The sequence below is a fragment of the Heterocephalus glaber genome, unplaced genomic scaffold (genome assembly GCF_053883595.1).
Source record: "Heterocephalus glaber isolate CG9 unplaced genomic scaffold, H.glaber_assembly_v1.0 deba00001497, whole genome shotgun sequence".
Classification (NCBI taxonomy): Eukaryota; Metazoa; Chordata; class Mammalia; order Rodentia; family Bathyergidae; genus Heterocephalus; species Heterocephalus glaber.
The window spans coordinates 20,693,797-20,715,326 of record NW_028258320.1 but is presented as its reverse complement, the minus strand read 5'-3'; the positions used below and the strand labels follow the sequence as shown (position 1 = coordinate 20,715,326).

Here is a 21,530-nt window from a genome sequence, read left to right as displayed (position 1 = left end):
TTTTTCAAATGTGTTGTTCACAAAAAAACAAACAGAAGCTTCTTTCACACTTGAATTGCCGGGGGAGGGGGGGGGTTGTCCTTAAAAAGTATCACTATGGATAGTTCATAGAAGTTAAACATGATTAACTTCTACTTGACCTTATTTAGCCTTTTATTCATAGAACACTTCCTAGAATAGCGAACCTGTAGGAATATAGAGACAGAAACCAGTCTTTGAGACACTTATTATTGTTATTCTCGAGGTGCAATACACAAACATCACAGACATCACCTACAAACTTATCTGCCATTCACCGACCAATCCTGTCTAGTGAAGCAGAATCTTTATTTAAACACATTCTAATGAAACTTTTTAAAAACCCTTCAGGTGACTTTTATGCATGCTAAATTTAGAGTCCAATGCTGTAATAAGATAAAATATGATTAAAATTTCTTAAAATGATGTCTCAGTAAATTTACAAAGTGGAAGCAATGCTTTCTGATGAAGATGAAGATTTCTGGTACTTGAACTAAAAAGTAAGAAAGGCTTTTTAAAGTCCTCCAAGGAATGGCTATGTAGAAGAAAAAGAACTGCATTAGCAAATTCTCAAGGCCAGGAAATCAGATCTATCATTGCAGAGAGGGCAGATAAGCCAAAATAAAGACCAAAATACATTGTTAAAGTACCTTATGAGCTGGGTGTGGTGGTGCATGCTTGTAATCCCAGCACTCAGGAGGCTGAGGCAGAGGCAGAAAGATCATTGAGAGTTCAAGGCCAGCCTAGGTTACATAGTGAGTTCAAGGCAGCCTGAACTACATAGTGAGGCCCTGTCTCAAACACACACACACACACACTCACACTCACACACACACACACACACACACACACAGCTTACAAATATCATGGGAGAAAATGGCTGCTCCCATAAATTGAGGACTGGAAGAACACAAATTTAAATTTTCAAAAATGAATGAGACCTTTAGGATAATCCTTTGGGATAATTCATTATACAATGAATGAGCTCTTTCTGTGCATGTGGATAAATGTTTGTATGGCCTCAGTGGGGTAATAGTGCATGTGTATCAGTATTCTCTTATACATAAAGAACATGCCTAATTATCAAGACAAAAGGGTCTCTTCTGTGCTCTTGATTTTTTGTTTCTTTGAGGTTTTTAGCTGCTCATGAGTTGATATCTCTGGTTATAGGATATTTTTAATATCTGCTAATCTTTTCTTTAGTTATACAGCTTAGTTAGAAGATCTATATTTTTAAAGTGTTTTTCTGCTCCTAATTTTCTGCCATTTACTTATAAGTTTAAAATAATAAACCAAAATACCAAAGCTCTAGCTCATTTCCATTGGTATGGAATAAAAGAGAAAATTAAATTATGGATCATAAAATAAAAAATTGCCCAAAAACAGCCATGAGTGGATCTACCAAAAAGACTTGGTCAGAGGAACACCAAAAACAAACAAACAAATAAATAATAAACCTAGCATAACCAAACACCTTCCAACTAGCCAGTTATGCTGGTTCAATAACATGAATGTATCCTACATAAATAAGTATATCTCATAAGACATCTTTAGCTATCTAAATGTGACTAGAAATCATTGTATCTGATTATATACAGAGTAATGACTTTTACATTAAGAAATAAGGTCTTAAAAAATTACTTCTAGAAGTAAAACAAAATCATCAGGATATGACTTTTAACTTACATGTAGATGTTTGGCTGTATATAAATTGGCCCCAGTTATAAGATTTTGCAAACACATTCTGAAAAAAAAATTAAAAACTAAGACTTTTGTGGTCAATCTGAGATTGATACTCAAAACCATTTTGGAGAGATACTAGAGTGTGTACTTGGACAGGACTTCTACATTTCTGCTGTAAGGTAAACTATAATCCAGCCAATTAGATGGTAAAATGCTTAGTATGAAGTGCTTTTAGATACTGACATGAGCTAGGACTGTATAGCGAAAGGAGAAAAAGCTGTAGAAGGAAGGAAGCAACAAGAGAGAGTAAATTGAAGTTAATGGACTGCGGTCTCTAGAAAAGTGACTGCTGTCATAGAACAATGTTATTCTCTAAGACTAACTTGCTTCCAAAAGGTCTTCCAGGCATAGTGGTGCAGGCCTGTAATCCCAACTGTCTGGGAGGCTGAGGTAGGAGGATTACAAGTTCAAACCCAGTCTGGGTAATATAAAAGCTTAGTGAGACTCTGTATTAAAAATAAAAAATAAAAACAGGGCAAGTGATGTATTTCACTACATAAGCTCTGGGTTATATTCCTAGTACAAACAAGAATCTGACTCCATGCTATAAAAGGAAACTTCATAACACTTGTTAGGTTACAGATAATTTGGATGCATAAAGAACTCATACAGTACATTTATCAAGGTTTAACTCTTTCGTGGCACAGATTTTTATTTCCTTGAATTATTCTTTCTTAGATCACTGAAGTAAGTATTTTTTAAGCATAGAAGCATCTTGTAGATAATACATTTCCACATATTTATGTAACAAAATGTTTTCTATTTCATGAATCTCAACCAAATAAACAGAGAATTGGGGTAAGAACAGAATATTGAGACTTGTGACTCAATATTGTTCTATTTTTTCATATCATCTCTTTTTAGAAATAATGCAATGATCATTGACTCTTCAGAGGTTAGTAACAAATATCTGTTTTCCCTGCATTTATGCTTTAAGTATTTGGCTTTATTTGTGGATGAAGTTAGTAATAATTGGTTAATATGGGTAGTTTCAAATCTCAAATATCATTTTATAAAACAGAATTATTACTTAATCCAATGGTTTGTAATTAAATCTCTCCCAAAAGTCTCATGTTCGGAGATGGAGCCTGTTCAGAGAAGGTGGATCACTGCGGGCTTCACCTGGAAAGGTGAATCTTTGTTCCTGAGTCCTATTTTCACTCTGCTTCTTGTCACTGTCATGGAGTGAGTAGTCTTCTCTTGCCATGTCCTTCCACCATGTCATTAGAACCTTAGAACCTGCCAATCATGGATGAATTCTACTGAAAACCAGGAGCCTTATAAACCTGTCCTCCTGTAAGTTACGATGTAAACTGTCACAGTAATAAGAAAACTAATATAAATTTTTATACCAGGATTGGGGTCACTGCTGTGACTATACATTATCATTCAGTTAAGAAGCCTTTGGAACTTGTTTGCAGAAGCATCTTAGAAAAGTTTGGAGATGCAGGTTAGAAAAGGCCTAGATTGTAGTGCTTGATGGGAGATTCTGGACAAAGTTCAAAAGACCAGAATGCTGATAGACAAACAGCAAAGATAAGGCTGTAGGGTTTCAGTTGAGAACAAGGGGTCCATTGGCAGTTGGATTAGAAGAGATGTGAGTTACACTCTTGTCAAAAAATTTGCCAATATTTTACTCATTTCCTGGGACTTTTCAGAAGACTGAGATTAAGGGTGGTAAACTAAAAACTGAGGAAATTTCAAGTCAGCCCAACATTCTGGCTGCGCCATAGGTATTACTGACTTTTTTTTTTTTTTGCCAGATTTACAATGAAAATCTGGAGGAGTAGAGCTAAATGATTTAAATGTTTCCAGTTTCACCTGACAGGAAGTGCCTACAAAGTTATGTCCCAAGAAATCATGGTTACAAAAATGATCAGCATTAAAAATTAACCAAGTATTTTGTATCAGCAAAATGAGAAAGATGGCTTGAATGTATTTCAGGAATTGACTAGACCCCAGCCATCTCAGGCTAAAATGAGCAAAAGTATAAACCTTTCATTAGAAAAAAGACCTCTGGGCTCCATGTTCAAGAAAGCCTTCCTAGGGAATTGGTTTCTTGTGATTAATTTCACAGTGCTCAACCATCCAGGAATTGCAAGACTGCTATAGCCATGGTCCAAGGGAACCAGGCTACTGCTCAAGCTGGTGGCAGACTGGTGTCATCCACACGGTTCTGACTTTTCAGCAATGTAGACTGCAAAGGTTGTGAGCTAATGGAAGCTTCAACCCGTATTTCAGAAGAAAGCCTAGGAGGCAAGGCAGTGTGCCCTCCAGAAGGCAATGCATGAAGCTGTAAAACTGAAAGGGGAATGGAGATCCCAGGAAGCTGGAGATGCCAGGAGCATGGATCACCTGCTGAGAAGAATTACAGGTAGCAAGTGGAGCCAGTCCAAGAGAGAGGCCATATGGACTGTAGCTAACAATGCCATAGTGGCAAGTCTGCCAAAGACCTTTAGAGTTATCATTTTACCACATCCTGCTCTGCATGCTAGAAATTCAGTTTACTTAAACCTCTTTTTTTTTCAATAAATCAAATTTATCATTTGGGCTTATTCTTGAATCTGAAATATAATACTCCACTTTATCTTTAGGAGTGCTAGAGGTTTCTGCATATTGAGTCATGAATTACTATAAAGTATTTCAGAGGTCAACACCCCTAAATGATTGTTTCATGATCTTTGAAATATCTTACTTCAAATCTAGATGCTAAATGCATTTGATCACAAAAAGAAAAAAACCTCTTTAAAGCCAACAGTCACAGTTTAAGATCCCAGGTTCACTATTTTATATCAATTGGTAAAAACTCTTCATGTTAGCTCTTCACTCACTATGTTGTCCTCTCTATGTACATAGGTATCAGTCACAAGGCCCATGACTCTTTACACTGCATCATCTTATGTTATCTTCAAGTGCTGTGTCTTCTCAGTTTTGGCATATGCAGAATATCCCCATCAATTCTAAATATTTTAGAACTTGCTTTAAGAAGTTCATACTACCCCTTTTTTAGTCATTCTATAATTCCCCAAGAAAACTAGGAAACTTGGTAAAACTTGCACCAAAGAACAAGTTCATTTGCTAACATTAATGCAGTGATTTATAAACATATTGTTAAGATGCACAAAATATCTAAAAGACTAAAGTATTTGCTGCCCATCCTTTAAAAGCCAGGCCTTCTGCTAAGAGATACTCCTCCATAAATATCTGCATTTATTTTATTATTCATTTAACAGTTTTAGAATGGCTACTGTATGTTCCATATGTAGAGCATACATTGGAATATAATAAGGCTCATTTTTGCAGGTTCTGACAATATAGTTGGAGAGAAAACACATACAATATTACTTTCTTATGAGGCATACCATTTACTATAAAAGGATATTGTAGTTACCCTTCCATCAGTTAATTGCATCCCATCCATTAGCATAGTTCTAAACTTTCTTATTTATAAAATGTAAAGTACAGACTAGAAGTTCTCTTGAGTTCTCCCAGCTTTCTGTCTCCTGTCTAATCAAATGTGACCAAGCTGATTTTGTTGTTTGGAACAATCCTAACAAAAATTTCTAGGTGATATTAGAAAAACAGATTTCAAAGTCAAACTCATTAGTGAAAGCAGAGAAAAATATTTTATAAAAGGTATAAATGAAAAAAATTTGGGCTTTGAATCCATTCAAGCCTGGGCACAAATACTAGCTCTGCATTTCCTAGCTGTGTGACACTGGCTAGCTGATTTGCCATTCTTAACCTTTTTTGAAATGAAGCAAATAATATCTAAATGAGACAATGAATCTAACACTGTCTGGAACACAAAACCATTTACACAGGATAGCTATTACTATAAGCATTATTGCATAGAATATTTTTTCCTAAAACCTTGCACAATAACTATGTAATTTTGTCTTTACAACTACTCTGTAGGGCAGTATTATTTCTATTCTGTATCTAAAGAAACTGAATCACAGAAGTTCACTCTCTAACAAAGGAAATAGTGGGGAACTGTTATGTTCATCTATACAAAAACTAAGTTAAGAATCCCTACTCCCCATGAGTTTCAAATTTTGTAGCTGTTTTTATCTCAATATAGTCAATTCTTAAAACTTTGTTCCCACAACATTATATATCTTATTTTTCATGCTCCAGAAAATGGACGCATTGTGGTGTGAGTGTGTGTTTGAAGGTGGGTATGCATACACTAAAAAGATCACTGTCATAGAATTATATTATACATAACAGGGATTATTAATTGCATCTTTTGTGCATTTTTGATCAATGAGCTCAAAGAGTTTTCCAAGAAAAAAATGCTCTTTTCATTAAGGTAAGTGAGATTAAAGGTACAATAGCAATAAAATGCTGGTGGACTGTGACTAACCCAAAGACATAATATCCAATACCAGTGAATAGAGCCTCATTCAAATGTTTTGACTTTGTATTGCTTGAATGTTCCTTACAAGCTACCTTGGATTCTAATGCTTTCTTCTCCATCTTGTGCATTATTATCCTGGAGAGAAAAAGCATTTAGTCTGTAAACAACAAAGTGAACATAATCCTTCACACTCTTAGGAAATAATAAAGACTTGGAAATTATTCAGGAATAAATGCCAAATACCAATCACATTTGTGAGCATTTAAGTTTACTAACTCTGCATTTATGTAAGATTGCACGATGGAAGTCTTGAGACCTCTCTAGCTCCTGTAAAAGTGCCACCAGGTCACACTGTCACTGCACCACTACAGCCCTTTTGAATTCAAGAGATTTTTTTTATAGCTGTGAATTTTCTGAACATAGAATTATGAAAAACTGATCTATGCATCATCATTTAGGCATCTGCCAGTCATAACTCAGATCTAATTGTTTATTAGTTTCCTGCTCAAATATCTGACTGACCACAAATTCCGGAAATCACATGCTAGTCTACCACAGAAATGTGGTTTTCATTTACTGGGACATTTAGAAAACAAGATACCTGGAACTGTGATGACTAAACTACTCTGGGGTGGGTTGTTCTATCACAGTTCTTTTTCTACTGGTACATGTTTGCAGTATATAATGATTATATTGTTCAGGGGGCATATATATATATATATATATATATATATATACACACATATATCTCACATCTTAATTATTTTTATCCCCTTCTTCTCTCCTCTCTCCCCTTCCCTCCATCTCTTAGTCCCCCCTCCCTTTTACAAAAGATCTATTCATATGGAAGAAACAAGTATAGAAATAGATCTCCATTTATCTTCTTCTTGATTTATTTAAATGGTTTAAAACAACCATAAAAGTAATAAAATTAGGTACCTGATAAGGGACACCACTCATGGCAAGAATTTATAGGTCAAATGGAACGCTTAGACTGACAACAATCCAGGCTTCTCCTAAAGAGAAGAATTGGTGACAGTCTGTTTCTTAAGAAAGCTGCTGACTGTACTTTCTGCTATCAGTTTTTACCCTAGACCTCATCTGCTCATCTCTGGCTTCACAGGTATCAGCACCACCTCATGATAAGCCTAAACAAACAATAGAATTAAGCTGCAAAGGGGCTTTGAAAATGAGAAAACTTTGATAACATGAAGTCAATGTATATAGAGATTAAAAACCTTCAAACTTCTTAAAACGAAAGTCCTAGATCCATTTGTGTGTCTCCAACTATGGGAAACAGTTCCACGGCCCTTTTTTCACTGACTTCAAGGTTATTTTTCTTAAATAATACTACTGCTTTAATGTTTAATGTTCTGGTCCTTTCCAATGTTGCTAAGAATTAGTGAACTTTTGAAATCAGACAAATCTGCTAATTTGACTGTAAATATCCTCTTGGGGCTGCTTTCCTAGGTGTATTTTATATCTGACATGCTGCTAGCTAATAGATGTACTGGAAGTCTCCATCTAATTAATATCCTAAAGATTCTGATTGTAGTGTTTATATAATACTATGAAATAATATTAATCAGCTCTTGATCAGAAATATATTAAAATGTTCAGTAATAAACAACATTTTTAAAGAGACTTATTGTCTTAGCACTTCTTTTATACCACCAGATTTTCAATTTATCTGGGATTTTATAAGTGGTTGTTTAATAGCCAATAAAATAATTAATTCAGCAAATTTACGTGTAGAGCAGTTCTAGGTTCCCAGCAAGATTGAGAGGAAAGCAGGGAATATCCATATATTTCCTGTTCTCCCCCTCAAAACACAAATCTTCCGCCATTGTCAGTACCTTACGCTACAATGGTGCATTTGTTACTATTAATGAACATTAGATTCCTATAATCCAAAGTCCACAGTTTACATAAGAGTTCAATCTGTGCATTGTATGGATTTTTACAAATGTATAATAACATGTATCCACCATTACAGTATTGTACAGAAGAGTTTTATTGCCTTAGAAATCTCCAAAGCTCTGCTTATTCATTGGTCCCTCTCTATTAATCTCCGGCAGCCTCTTGTCTTTTTATTGCTCCTATAATTTGCCTTTTCCATAATGTCATATTGTTAAATTCATATAATATGTAGCATTTTCAGGTTGGTTTCTTTCACTGAGTAATATGCATTTGTATTTCCTCTATGTCTTTTTATGACCTGGTAGCTCATACATTTTAAATACCAAATAATATTCCACTTCCTGGATGTCCCCCAATTTTTCTATCCATTCACCTAAAGAAGGAGAACTTTGCCACTTCCAACATTTGTCAATTATGACTAAAATGCTATAAACATGTGCTTACAGACAAAGGTGTGCACATAATTTTTCAAGTCCTTTTGGGAAATCTCAAATGACACTGGATCTTATAGTAAGAGTATGTTTAGTTTCATAAGGAACTGTCAAACTGTCTTCCAAACTGACTATACTATTTCTCATTGTTCTGCATCCGCATCAGCATTTGGTAAGGCTAGTGTTTTGGGATTTGGTTACTCTAATAAATGTTCAGTGGCATTTCAGTATTGTTGTAATTTGTATTTCCTTAGTGACATAGATTGTTGAGCATTTTTAAAAAACATTTATTTGACATCTGTGTGTCTTTTTGGTTCGGTTTCTCTTCATCTTTTTTTGTCATTTTTCAATTGGGCTGTTCTTTTCTCACTATTGAGTTTTAAGAGTACTTTGTATATTTTTGAATAACAGTCCTCTATTAGATGGATCTTTTGCAAATATTTTCTTTGAGTTCATGGCTTATTTTCTCACACTTTTGACATTGTCTTTTGAAACATAGAAATTTCTAATTTTAATGAATTCAGCATATCAATTATTTTTTCCTGAATTATATAGCTTGAGTGCAAAAATGTCATCTCTGGTTCCAAGTTCATGTAAGTTTTCTCTGTTGTCTTGTAGGAGTTTAATAATTTTACATTTTACAAGTAAGTCTGCCACCAATTGTGAATTAATTTTTATGTTAAAGCAAGGCTATTTGTAGATCATGTTTTTATCTCTGAGATCTGTTTCAACATCATTTGCTGAAAAAAAGAAACATTTTCTTAACTGTAATGTTTTTGCTCCTTTTCAAATTCAGTTGACTATATGTAGTTCTATTTGTCAACTATCCTATTCTATTTACCTATTTGTCTTTTTTCTCTAATTGCACACTGTGTTGTTACCAGTAGATCTTGAATACAGGTGGTATCAGTCCTCCAACTTTGTTCTGTTTCAATGAGTTGGTTATTCTGGAGTTTTGTCTCTCTATGTAAACATTAGAATTTGTCTGAAAATATTTATAAATAATTTGCTGGAAGTGTACAAAAAATTCTTAAAGAAAAAATTAGAGAGTGAACAACTTCTTATTTCAAGACTTACTCTAAAGCTAGTACTAAAGACAATCTTGTATTGGTGAAAGAGTAGGCACATATATCAATGAAATACAACAGAGACCAGAGATATACTTACAAATGTAGGTGTGATAGTTAACTGTTGTATCAGTTTGAGTAAGACATACTCAGCTGATTGGCTTAACATAGTTCTGGGTATGGATAATGGACTTCCTGAAGAGGGAAGACCCACCCTGGGAGTGGGTGGTGTCAACCAATAGGCTTGTAGCCTGAATAGAATAAAAAGAGAAAGAAGAAGGAAGTGTCACTTCTGCTTCTTTGGTGGAGCTCCAGTTTTCACCATCATCTTTGAATGTCCATCTCCACACTTCCACCACAGACTCTTCACCCTTTCAGTGCAGATTCTTTAGCCTTTCAGCTCAGACTCTTCAGCCTTCCAAGGAGGATGCTTTGGGTTCCCCATACAGACTCCAACAAGACTCTGCAGTGATTGACAGCTCTTCCAGTTTTGAATAGATCATTCCACTTTCTAGCATGCAGACAGTCCTTTTGCATTCTTCCACATTTGACTTTACAGGTGGTCACTGTAAGCCTACCTTGTAAATCATATGCATAGAGTATATTGTAGAGATACATATTTACAAAATCTGTTACTCTATGAACTCTAATACTCTAATGAACTCTAATTGATACAAAAGAATTATTCAACAAAGAAATGACAGACTTTCAACAATTGAACAACTATTTAAAATAAATATGTAAATGAACTTTGCTGCTTAATTTTCACCAGGTAGAAAAAATAGATCAACATTGAACAAACCTATGTTGAAAACCTAAAATTATAAAACTTTCACAAACACAAAAACTAAAATTATTACAACTCTATGTAAGACAAAGATGAAACATAAAAGCATAACCCATCTGTTGATTGGATGTTATTGTGAAGAGATTAGAAAAACAAGCCATAGACATAGAGAAAATATTTACAAACCACATAAAACAATAAAAGACATGTTTTCTAGATATATAAACAACTTTTAAAGAATACAAAATGATAAAATACCCAATTAAAAACAAGTACAAATTGTAATCAGGCACTTCAGTGAAGAAGATATATATATATATGAAGCATGCAAGGAAGATGTTTAAAGAAGTAGAATTGGACTTGAAATAAAGTAAAAGTTATCCAAATTGGAAAGGAAAAAGTACAACAAAATTTTCATATAACCTGATCCTGTATGCAGAAAATCTTAAGGAACACACACACACACACACACACACACACACACACACACACACTACCACCACTAACAACAACAATTAGCTCAGCAAGGTTGCAAGACTCACAATTAATATACAAACAACTGCATTTCAGGGCACCAAAATAAAAATTTGAATTGAAATTAAGAAACAATTCCATTTAAAACTCAAATGAAATCTTGGAAATAAGTTTAACAAAACAAAGGTAAACTTGTACTCTGCAAACTACAAAACTTATTGAAAGATATTAAAACAGTGGAGAGATGTTTCAAGCTCATAATCAGAAGACTTAAAATTGTTAAGATGGAAATATTCCCCAACTTGACCCTACAAATTCAATGCAATTCCCAACACCAATTTCAGGTGATCACTGAAGAAACAACAAGCTCATCCTAAAATTTATATAGAAATCCAAGTGATCCACTTTAGTAAAAAAAAAATTGAAAAACAACAAAATTGGATAAGAACCAAGATACACCATGTACAGGTACAAGCACCCAATGATAAATGTAAAACTATTGCATACTTAAAATGTACCAATAAAAGAATTGAAGCAAAAAAGTAAAAATGCAAAGCTATAATTATCCAAACAGAGTGGTACTGGAAAAAAGGAAAATATATACAGTAATAGAATAGAATTGAATCCAGAAATAAACCCTCACATTTATAGTCAGTTTACTTGTGGCAGCATAATTGGAAAATAATGATCTTTTCTATATATGATCCTGGGATAAGTGAATACTCACATGCAAAAACTGAATTTGAGCTCTTAATACTATATATAGAGATTGACTCAAAATGGATCAATGACCTAAATATAAAACTAAAACTGAAAATGTGGGAGAAAATTGGATTAAACAGTGATGTTTTTATATATAAAACCAAATGCACAAGAGAAAAGAGGAAAAAGTAGATAAACTGCACTTCACCAAAATGTACCGCCTTTATATAGGCTGTATTTTTACATTTTTCACATAAGCAAAGGATTTAAACAGATATTTCTTCAAAAAAAAAATAAAAAGACTTTGTTTCTGTTTTTTCCTTTTCTCGTATTTATTCGTTCCCCTTCTTTCCTTTTCCCTACCCCTCCCACTTCCCCTTCCACTTTGGACCTTTTCTTTCTACTTCAAATTATCTACTATACATTTTGTTCATATTTACACTTTCAGTTTCTCACACCAGAGAAACTATTCAATATTTACACGTGTGTCCTACTTATTTCACTTAAAAGCATGGCCTCAATGTGCATCCATTTAGTTATAAATGTCTCTAGGAAACAAAGTTTTTGTAAATAGAGAGGGGTGGAGGGGTTGAAGAGAGGGCAGGAGGATGGGGAAAAAAATAAGAAACAAGGTGTATCATGTAAAGGTACAAATTCCCAATGATTAATGTCATCATATTGTATACTTAAAATGTACCAATAAATTTAATGAATAAAAATAAACAAATAAATAAATAAAAATCCAAAGAAACACAAATGGGCAACAAGCACATGAAAAGATGTTCAGTGATTAGCTATCAGGGAAATGGGAGGCAAAATTACAAATTGACAAAAAAAATAATTACAAGGTGACACCACTTCAGTCCGACTAGGATGGCTATAATCAATGGCAAATAATAGCAAGCACTGGTAAGAATGTATAGAACTAAAGCCCTGGTAAACTACTTATGGTAATGTAAAAAGTTCTAGTCTGGTACAAATGGAAGCCTTGGAATTTCTCAAACTTAAACATAAAGCTATCCTATGACCCAGAAAGTCCACTCATAGGTCTATACCAAGTAGAAATGAAAACAGATGTTTACACATACACTTGAACATAAGTATTTATCAGAATTATTAGTTATAGCCCAAAAGTATAAGTAATCCACACATCTATCAACTTATGAACACATAAATAAAATGTGGTATATCCATACATCAAAAAAGGATGTAGAAAAAATGAGGTAGTGATATATGCTAAACATAGGTAAGACTTAAAAATTTTATGCTAAATGAAAGAAGCCAGTCACAAAGACCACATAGTTTATGGTTCCATTTATGGGTAATGTATGGAATAGGAAAATCCCTAGAGAAAATGCAGATTAGTAGTGCCTGATGAGGAGATGAAAATGTTTTCTAATTGTAGTGATGCAACTCAGTATACTAAATATTACTAAAGTATACATTTTAATGGGTGAATTTCATGGTGTATGAATTATACCTAAACAATGTTATTATAAAGATATGTTAATATCAATAATAATTAAAGAATGCAAATTAAATCCATAAAGAGTGCTACATATGTATTAGATTGGCAGAAAAATAATTGACAATATCAAGTACTAGCAAAGATGTGGAACAACTAGAATTTTCATATAATGCTAGTGGAAATGAAAAATAAACTGATCACTTTAGAAACTAACTGAGAATGTCTTAAAAATTAAGATGTATAGGTACCATATGAGTTGGCAAATCCACTCCAGTGTATCTATCAGAGAGACAATTTATTAATAGATAGAAATCCATAGTTTTATTTCTCTGTTTTAAATATTCCAGTTCTTCTGCCTAAAATTTTATTCTCTTCCTAATTCAACATTTAATGCCCAACCCTCATCACTTCATAGCTACAAAGCCAATTCCTCAAATTTGGAATGTTTTCATACTAAAATCATTCAATTTCTATAGATGTTCCCATTAGACCTAGTAGTTTATTCGTCTTATCACTTATCACAACCATACGCAAGTGCCATTTGTTTTCATTTACTTTCTCCTTGTTATTGCTTGTACCTAGATGTCCCCTCAAAGCCTCATAAGTTCATAGGTAGGGCTTTTCAAATCTGACTGCATCTAGTGTGTGTAAATGTAAATTAAGTGTGTGTTAATGTACATTAAGGATGTGATAACTGTATTCATCTACTGATTGGTTTAGCCCTGTTCTGAGTGTGAGAAATGGGAAGCTCTACCCTGGTAGTGGGTAGATGAAATCATCAAGTTACTAGTAAAAGTAAACTTAAACCAACCTTAGCTGTTCCCATATAACATTATGAATAAAGAATAATAATTTAACTATCAACAGTTGGAGTGAAAGACTACAGAGAAATGAAGAGAGAATTTGTAGTAGGCATTTACCAAGGTGATACAAAGCACAAGTCAAATTAAGGATGTTCTGCTTTTCTTTTGGAACTCTATATATAATTTCACACAAATGTCAAGGTAATGTAGAAAACCCAAGTATCTTCATGCTGCTTAATTTTTAGACAAAATGATCAATGAAATGCAAGTAAATTTTAATTTGTTGCTTAGTGATGGGGGCATTTCTTTAAAAGCTTCAAATCTAATACTTCCATCTTGCAGAAAGTGCCAAGCCTAATTGAATTTTCTCATGGAAGGGATTTTTCTGAGTATAAACAACTATTGCTGTAACTATGTCTAATACACTTATGACTAATCCTTTAGCAAAAGACCTCCTTCCTCTCCCCTGACCCTACATAAACATTGCTTTCAAGCAGCACAGAAATAAAGAGAAATATCTGATCATCTCTACTCCCAACCCTCTCAAATTCACTTCCTAATTCAAGGTAAATTGTTAGAGAAAAGAAAAGTAGGAGGAACACATTTCTCCAAACAGTTTCCTTCTTGTATTATGGCACATAGCTGCAGTATGTGATTTTCACATCTTCTAGATCTTAGCACATCTCTGACAAAAATCCATCTTGCTACCCCTTGTCTTTCAAAACTTGGCCCTAGAGGAAGAACTGCAAAACTAGTGATCTTTGGCATTATATATTGGCACCAGTGATGGGCTATGTTTTTGCTTTAATTTTACTTTAAATTGATTTAGCTGTCTACACTTCAAAATCAATAGCCTTTTCCATTAGAAATCTATGTTTTGGCGTTGATTTAAGAAATTGGAACATCTGACAACACGAAGCCTGCATTCATGCTCTGCAATAATTGACTGGGGCAATAATTGGCTGGGGCCTCAAGAGGCTGACCCCTTACACTAGACATATGGCCTTCATTTCATCACAAACACACCCTTACTGAGCTCATTCTTTTCATTCATTACTTCTTAAGACCCTACACGAGGTATTTTAATTTTATGTTCCTACCTTAGGAGTGCACTGCACACAAAGTTGAAATGGACTGAGTGATGGGGAGGAGTAATTTTTTGAAGTATTCTATGTTAAGGAGAATACTCTTAACAAAATGTTCTGCAATTCGTTACCTCTATTAAGAACCCAATAGGCCTTTGTGGACTAAGAGTGAAAGCAAAATAATACACATAACATTGATTAAAAGGCAAAATACATTTCTATTTCCAAACAATCAACTTACAAATGGACTAGTTGTACTTTCTCATTAGAAGATGATGCCTAATTTCACTTAGGTCTTACATCCTGAACTAATCACCAAGCTAAGCAGTTATCTCAGAGATAGAAAGAATGACTGCATGCTAACAAAGTTCTCAGGCATAAATATATATTTCCACCTTCCTGCTTTTTTAGTTAGGTAAGATAGAATAAGAAAAAAAGTCAATCAGTTCTTGAGACTTTTGCAGGTTGATGCACCTAATAGCTGAGCTGGTCTGTTGTTCAAAAACATTCAGAAAAGTTTCTCTTCTCTTTACTTTATGCTTTCAGATTTATGTGCTAGCATTATTCCTTTAATATCTCTTATTGGCAAAACCCAGTTGATCCCTACTCTACTATTATTACAAATATAACAAGTCTTCTTCCTAGTTTCTAAAACCCTGAATAGCAGGAATTAAGATTATTTTAATACCTCATCTTCCATTTAAAAATAATGATACTGAATTCTAGAGTTTAGTGATTTTTCTAATCACTGAAGCAGGACAGAACTCATTAAAACACAGAAGACAAAAATGGAACCCAGTTTTAAGCAGTAGGGTTCTATATTTATGAGCTCTGCAGATCAGAGCAAATTCTAGAGATACACTACATATATACATTTTTAATTGAATGGAATAGTGAACTGATTAAAAGGAGTAGATCAAACCTAATTTACATGATAAGGTTGTTGATTAAAACAAAATTTGGCTTCAACATCTTGGATTATTCATCAGTTAATCATTAGCATGTTCGCTGGTTAACTCTCGGCCACATACCATCATAAAGAGCAATATTGGGAAGTTCCCAGTTTCAGTGAAGTTTCACATACCAGTTAATTGTAAGGTGCAACTTTAGTTACATAATTTTAGCAGGTGATTCTACCCATGTCAACTTTTGGCCTATTGATGTTTTTGATAAAAGCCTTTATCTGTATTTGGAAGTTGGATACTTGTTAGAGACATCTTGAGATTTAGGCCAGCTCTTTCCAGATAAGAGTTTTGAAGAAAAAATTAAACAGAAGAGGGCAAGAAGACTAATTTTCACAGAATGATACTGTCCACATGTTGTAGCATTTGGTACTTTAATGGGTTATCCCATTGGATCCTAGTATTATCTTCATGTTACAGAAGAGTGTTTCCTTTATAGGACAGATACAAGAGATTATGTAACTTTTCTAAGAACATAGCCAGTACACAAACCTAAGTATTTTTCTATGCTTCATATTTGACAAAAAAAAAATGATGTTCATCACCTTTTAAGATTTCCTTTTTTAGGTTTAGTGGACATTCTACTTCGTTTAGTCATCAATTCTTTCAACATTTATTACTATATGTTAAGCTAGGGGAACAAAAACAAAGATTTCAGTGACTGTATCCCTAGAATGTAGCACAAAATATGGCACATAGCAGGCACTGAAGGCATATTTATTAAGTGAATGAATGAAGATGTTCCTGCCCTCAACTTACTGATCTATCTAGAACTTCACTATCCAATATATAGCCACAAGTCATGTGGCTAATTAACACTTAAATATGGTCAACATAGATTCAGATGATCTATAAGTGTAAAATACCTGTCAGATTACTAAGCCTTAGCTCAAAATGGTGAAATCTAATGAATGGATTTTGTATGATTAAAATAAAAATTATAATATTTGGTGTATTGAACTAAATGAAATGTTAAACTTATTTTAGCCTGTTTATTTCTGCTCAATTTTTAGTGTATCTACTACAAAATTTAAGACTTTATTTACAATTGCCTTTACCTTCTATTGGTCATCATTGATCTAGAGCTTTAAATCCTGGGGCATTTGCTTTTCCATTTCAATTTCATTATTAAAACTAGTGGTATTATCCATCTTTGATGTATAATAATATATTGAGTTTGAAGTACAATTCTTTTTAAATGTCAGTCTATGTCAGAATCAATCACTGGAGTTTGGAAATTTTTCTATGCAGATGCAAAGTAGTTCACACACAGACCCTCTTGAAATATGACTTTCCTTAGGGGAGTGATGGTGAGCCTTTTAGACCTTTCAACAATATAAACAGCCATATGTTCATCCCCACTGCCTTAGGGCTCCCCTTGGTGCAGCTTCCCAAGTCCATTCCTGAATCCAGTTTTCTAAGATGAAATCTATCCTCTTCTCCCTGCAACCATATATTCAAGGCTGTTCATCAATTGCCTTTATATCACCTTGTACTCCTGTCAATCTAATCAACTAGATTTCATTATTACTGTATTTCTGGAACCCAGGAAGAAGCATTGTGTCTTTATTCATGCTCTTATTTCTGTCTCAAGTTCTCTTATTTCAAAATGAACTCCTTCCCAGTCTTCAAGTTTCACCTTAACAATCGCTTACTTAATGCTAAATTCCCAAACGATTCTAATCCCATATGGTTCTTTCCCCTCCTCTGAATTCCAAAACATTAATATTCTACTTGAATACTATTATGGAAAGTCTCTGACTTACCATAATTGAATCGCTGAACTTTTCCTATATTCCATATATATTAAGTAGAAAGTTTATAAAGAAATATCTCAAACATGGGAAGGAATTCACTGTGCATTTGGGCCAAGGTTAAAATCATATTCAGCCATGTCTCTTTACATTGCAAGGAGATTAAAATGCTGAGAAGCTTATAACCCAAGGAGTGATGGTCATACATGTGTATTTTGTTCTGCATAAGCAAAAGCATTCCTAACTTAGCTGTAACATTTCTTCCCCATCACAAGAAGAAAGTTGGAAAGGTGCTCCGTGAGAACAGTTGTTGATTTTTGTACAAATGTAAACATGAATTGTTATCATTTTTCCCTTTCCAAGAAGGAAGAGGAAGAAAGGGTTGGGACTCTAGCTCTACTTATTTATAATTGAACATATCCTTATTTGATAACAGACAATCAAGTAAAGTGTAAAACATAAATAGCATTCTGTCAAAAAGCAAAGATGTTAGTAAAGCTGAGAGCAATCAGTACTTCTGGCAAACAGCAAGAGTCCCCTCTGAAGCATTCTCTCTTGGCACTGGGGCTTTGCTAAATATGGCTCACCATTTTGTGAGTGGGAACAATCAGCTTTGTAGGTTGTAGGAAAGTATTATAATTAAATGTCCACCCACTTTTTTCCTTTTTGATGAAAGGCTCCCATGAAACTTACTAAAATAAGGTACAGCAAGATAGATGAAGTTTTGACAAGTAAGTCAAAGCACTGATGAAGCTGGCTTTTCAAATAGAGAAAATTCTCTAATTCACAGAAAATTTTCCAGACTAGATCACTAACACCATTATATTTAATGGTAATTAATATGGTAAAATCCATGAAGTAAACCTGAGATTTTACAGTTTTAGTCAGTAGCAACTGCAGTGTTCAGCATGAACTGACTTCCTGAGAACAAATTGTAATATGGTTCAAAAATAACAGTGGGATTTTAAAAGTTAATTTTGGAGAGATATTGCATAATAGGTATTAAAATAAACAATGCATTCACTGAATTTAAGGCAGTCTTCTGAAAAATAGTTAAATCACCAAATTAAAGTTTAAAAATGTATCTCTGAAATGGACTACTGTTCTTAATTAAATTTTTACATATTTCCTCCTTGTATGATCTGGAGCAGGGTGTATAGTGCCTGCTCTGGACAATTAATGGCAATGACATCTGGAAATATCCCTATAAAAGAATTGTTTTAAATTATCCACATACAGCAGAGTAAGAAGACACTCTGCTGAATAAATGGGCCCATATGGATAGCTCAAGTCCAATTACTGGAATATCTAAAATCAACTTTTTAGAGAAAAAAAGAATGGAGTTTGTGTTATAATATTTTTCTTCTTTTAGGAGGGAGGGACTTAATTGAATACTAGCTATACAGTCTTTGTTATGAGAGAAGAAAAAAAGCAATAAAAGATTAAAAACTTACTCTCTAGAATGACTTTCATTTTAAAGATAAACATCATATTTTTACCTTCCTGTTTAATAGATATTATTAGTGGAAGCTAGTAGAGCTAATGGTGTTCTAAGTCACCATCAGGATGAAATTACAGTACTTGAAAGCATATTCAATGACCACATTGGTCATTAATTGCTAATCACTTTGTTAACATGACTTTTAGCTTGTTAACTTCTTGACTCCTTGCTATCATTCTCACTGTTGTTCCAAGGATAGAAATATAGAGTAACTTGAATGTTACAAGTAGGAAAATATTTGCCTAATTCTCTGTTCAGCATAACTAAGTCAGCAACAAAGATGTAGGTTATCTAGTTTTTGCAACTATTCAGTATTTTATAACCATTATTTAATCTATCTTTTCACATTACAGCAAGCTACATAATAATATCACACCTCAGGCATGACTCCACCGGAGAATATAAATGTGCAGGCTCAATTTTTCTGCCATTCTGTTCCTCATTGCCATTTATTTTCTCAAATTGTCAAATCTACTTGGCTTACTGATTGCTGCCCATAAAATTTCTCAACACTTTAATTTCGTGTGTGTGTATGTGTGTGTGTGTGTTCAGTTCCAGTTCTTCTGCCTTACTTAAAGAGTTTCCTTACCAACATGAAGTCTTTCTTGAAAGATCTGATAGAAATCCTTTAAAAATAGACTCCTCTCTCTCACACGGCTCTTAAGTCTTAATTCAACTAGTTCACTGATTTTAGATTTTGGTGACAAACATAGTTGTAGTACCAAATCCCAGACATGTTACAAATAACTTTATCTGGAAGGCATTTAGAATCCAAGACTTTCTTCCCTGCTATGTCAAATTACCCAGTTTGAGAATAAGACTGGTGTAGGAACATGTCTGTGCAGAGAGTTGTTAAGCAGGGGGAGAGAGAGGAACTGGTAAGCAATCTATAGAAGGAGAACATACAATGTCCTCTGAAAAGGACCTATCTAGCTCTTCTATTTCTCAGAACTCTTTCACAGACACTCTTATCTCAGTGTTCATGGAAAATTAATGAAGATTTCTCTGTTGCTTTCATGAGACATCTTTCAAAAAAGGATTTGCCTGGGAGATAAATCAGTGTCCTTTTTCTTCTTTTTCTCCTACAGATATACACCCTAGTGCATAGGCAGTATACTTCAATACCATGTTATTTGAGAACTTTTATTGGAAAATTATCTAATGTTATTGAAAAAATCTCTAATATATATTAGAGATTATAATATATATGGAATATATATAATTAATATATATTCCATATATATTCCAATATATATTTATATATAATTTATATATATATATATATATATTCCACAGGAGTAGTCTATCTATGATCTATCTATCTATCTATCCTGCTATATAAGCAGTAAACTTAAAAACCATTCATATTTGCTATGTCTAAAGAAACGAGAAGTCCCATGATAGGGAATAATCTTAGATATTATCTTGCTGGAACTTCATTTTATAGATAAAGCAAATAAAATCATGAATAGAAAAGTGTAGTGGATTAAAAGGGAGCACAAACACTTTCCTCTTTCTTTCTTTAAAGATAGAATTTCACCTCTTACCTGCCCTCAAGTCTGGCCAGACTCTGTCATTGCTGTGACCAACAGAATATATTAAAAATGAGTTTCTGCTAATTTCTGGGTGGAAAAATTAAGAGAATTGCAGCTTCTATTTCCTACTTCTTACTTGCTCTGACAACTTAACACTTTGAATCCAACAACTATTCTGTGAGAAGCTGAAGCCACATGGAAAGGTATACATTGATGCTCTAGACAACAAATGCAACCTTTTCAGCTGAAAGTTAACATGCACTTTAAGGCACATAAATTTGCCTCTTGGATGTCTGGCCTAGGTAACCTTTGGCAAGCTTCATTCTAAGCCAATAACTGAGAATGATCACACGAGAAACCCTAAGCCAAAATTGCCCAGCTCTGGCCAGTGAATGCACAGATCTGTGAGAGGCAATAACAAATAGTTCTTTTAAACCAATAAGTTTGAGGATACTCTTTTACATAGTGAAAACTCACTACAGCTGAAAGTCACTTAGACAAAAGCTTCTAAGAAATACTAAAGTGAAACCCAAACTTAGCACACCTATTCTAACATAATCTCATTATGATGTATTATGGGAATGTACAGATTAAATAAACCTTTACTTGCATTCCCATTGCTTGTAATTCCAATGCTTTTGTTCTTTCAGTATTCACATGGAATAAAGAATTTGCAAAATCCTCATACATTTTAAACTAATTCCTTGTGATTTTTCTACATAGTAAAACATTATTTGATTTTAAAAAAAATAGTAGCATTCCCAACTGTTCTTAGAGACAGCGCCTCAGTAATATGCCATGAGAGACTTTTCTTAGGTTAGCTGAATTGGGGAAACTGGGCTAAATTAAATTTTTTAAATCTTTTTAAGATTTTACAAGAATGTACACTCTTGAAGAGGACCTATCCAGATAACTTT

The 21,530-nt window shown here is 33.7% G+C and overlaps 1 protein-coding gene across 12 annotated transcripts in view; it reads right to left on the bottom strand.

Annotated features, from left to right (window-relative positions):
* The window catches only part of Ctnna3 (catenin alpha 3), a 1,794,873-nt gene that overhangs the window by 797,922 nt on the left and 975,421 nt on the right, over positions 1–21,530 (bottom strand). The gene's annotated exons all lie outside the window — the stretch shown is intronic.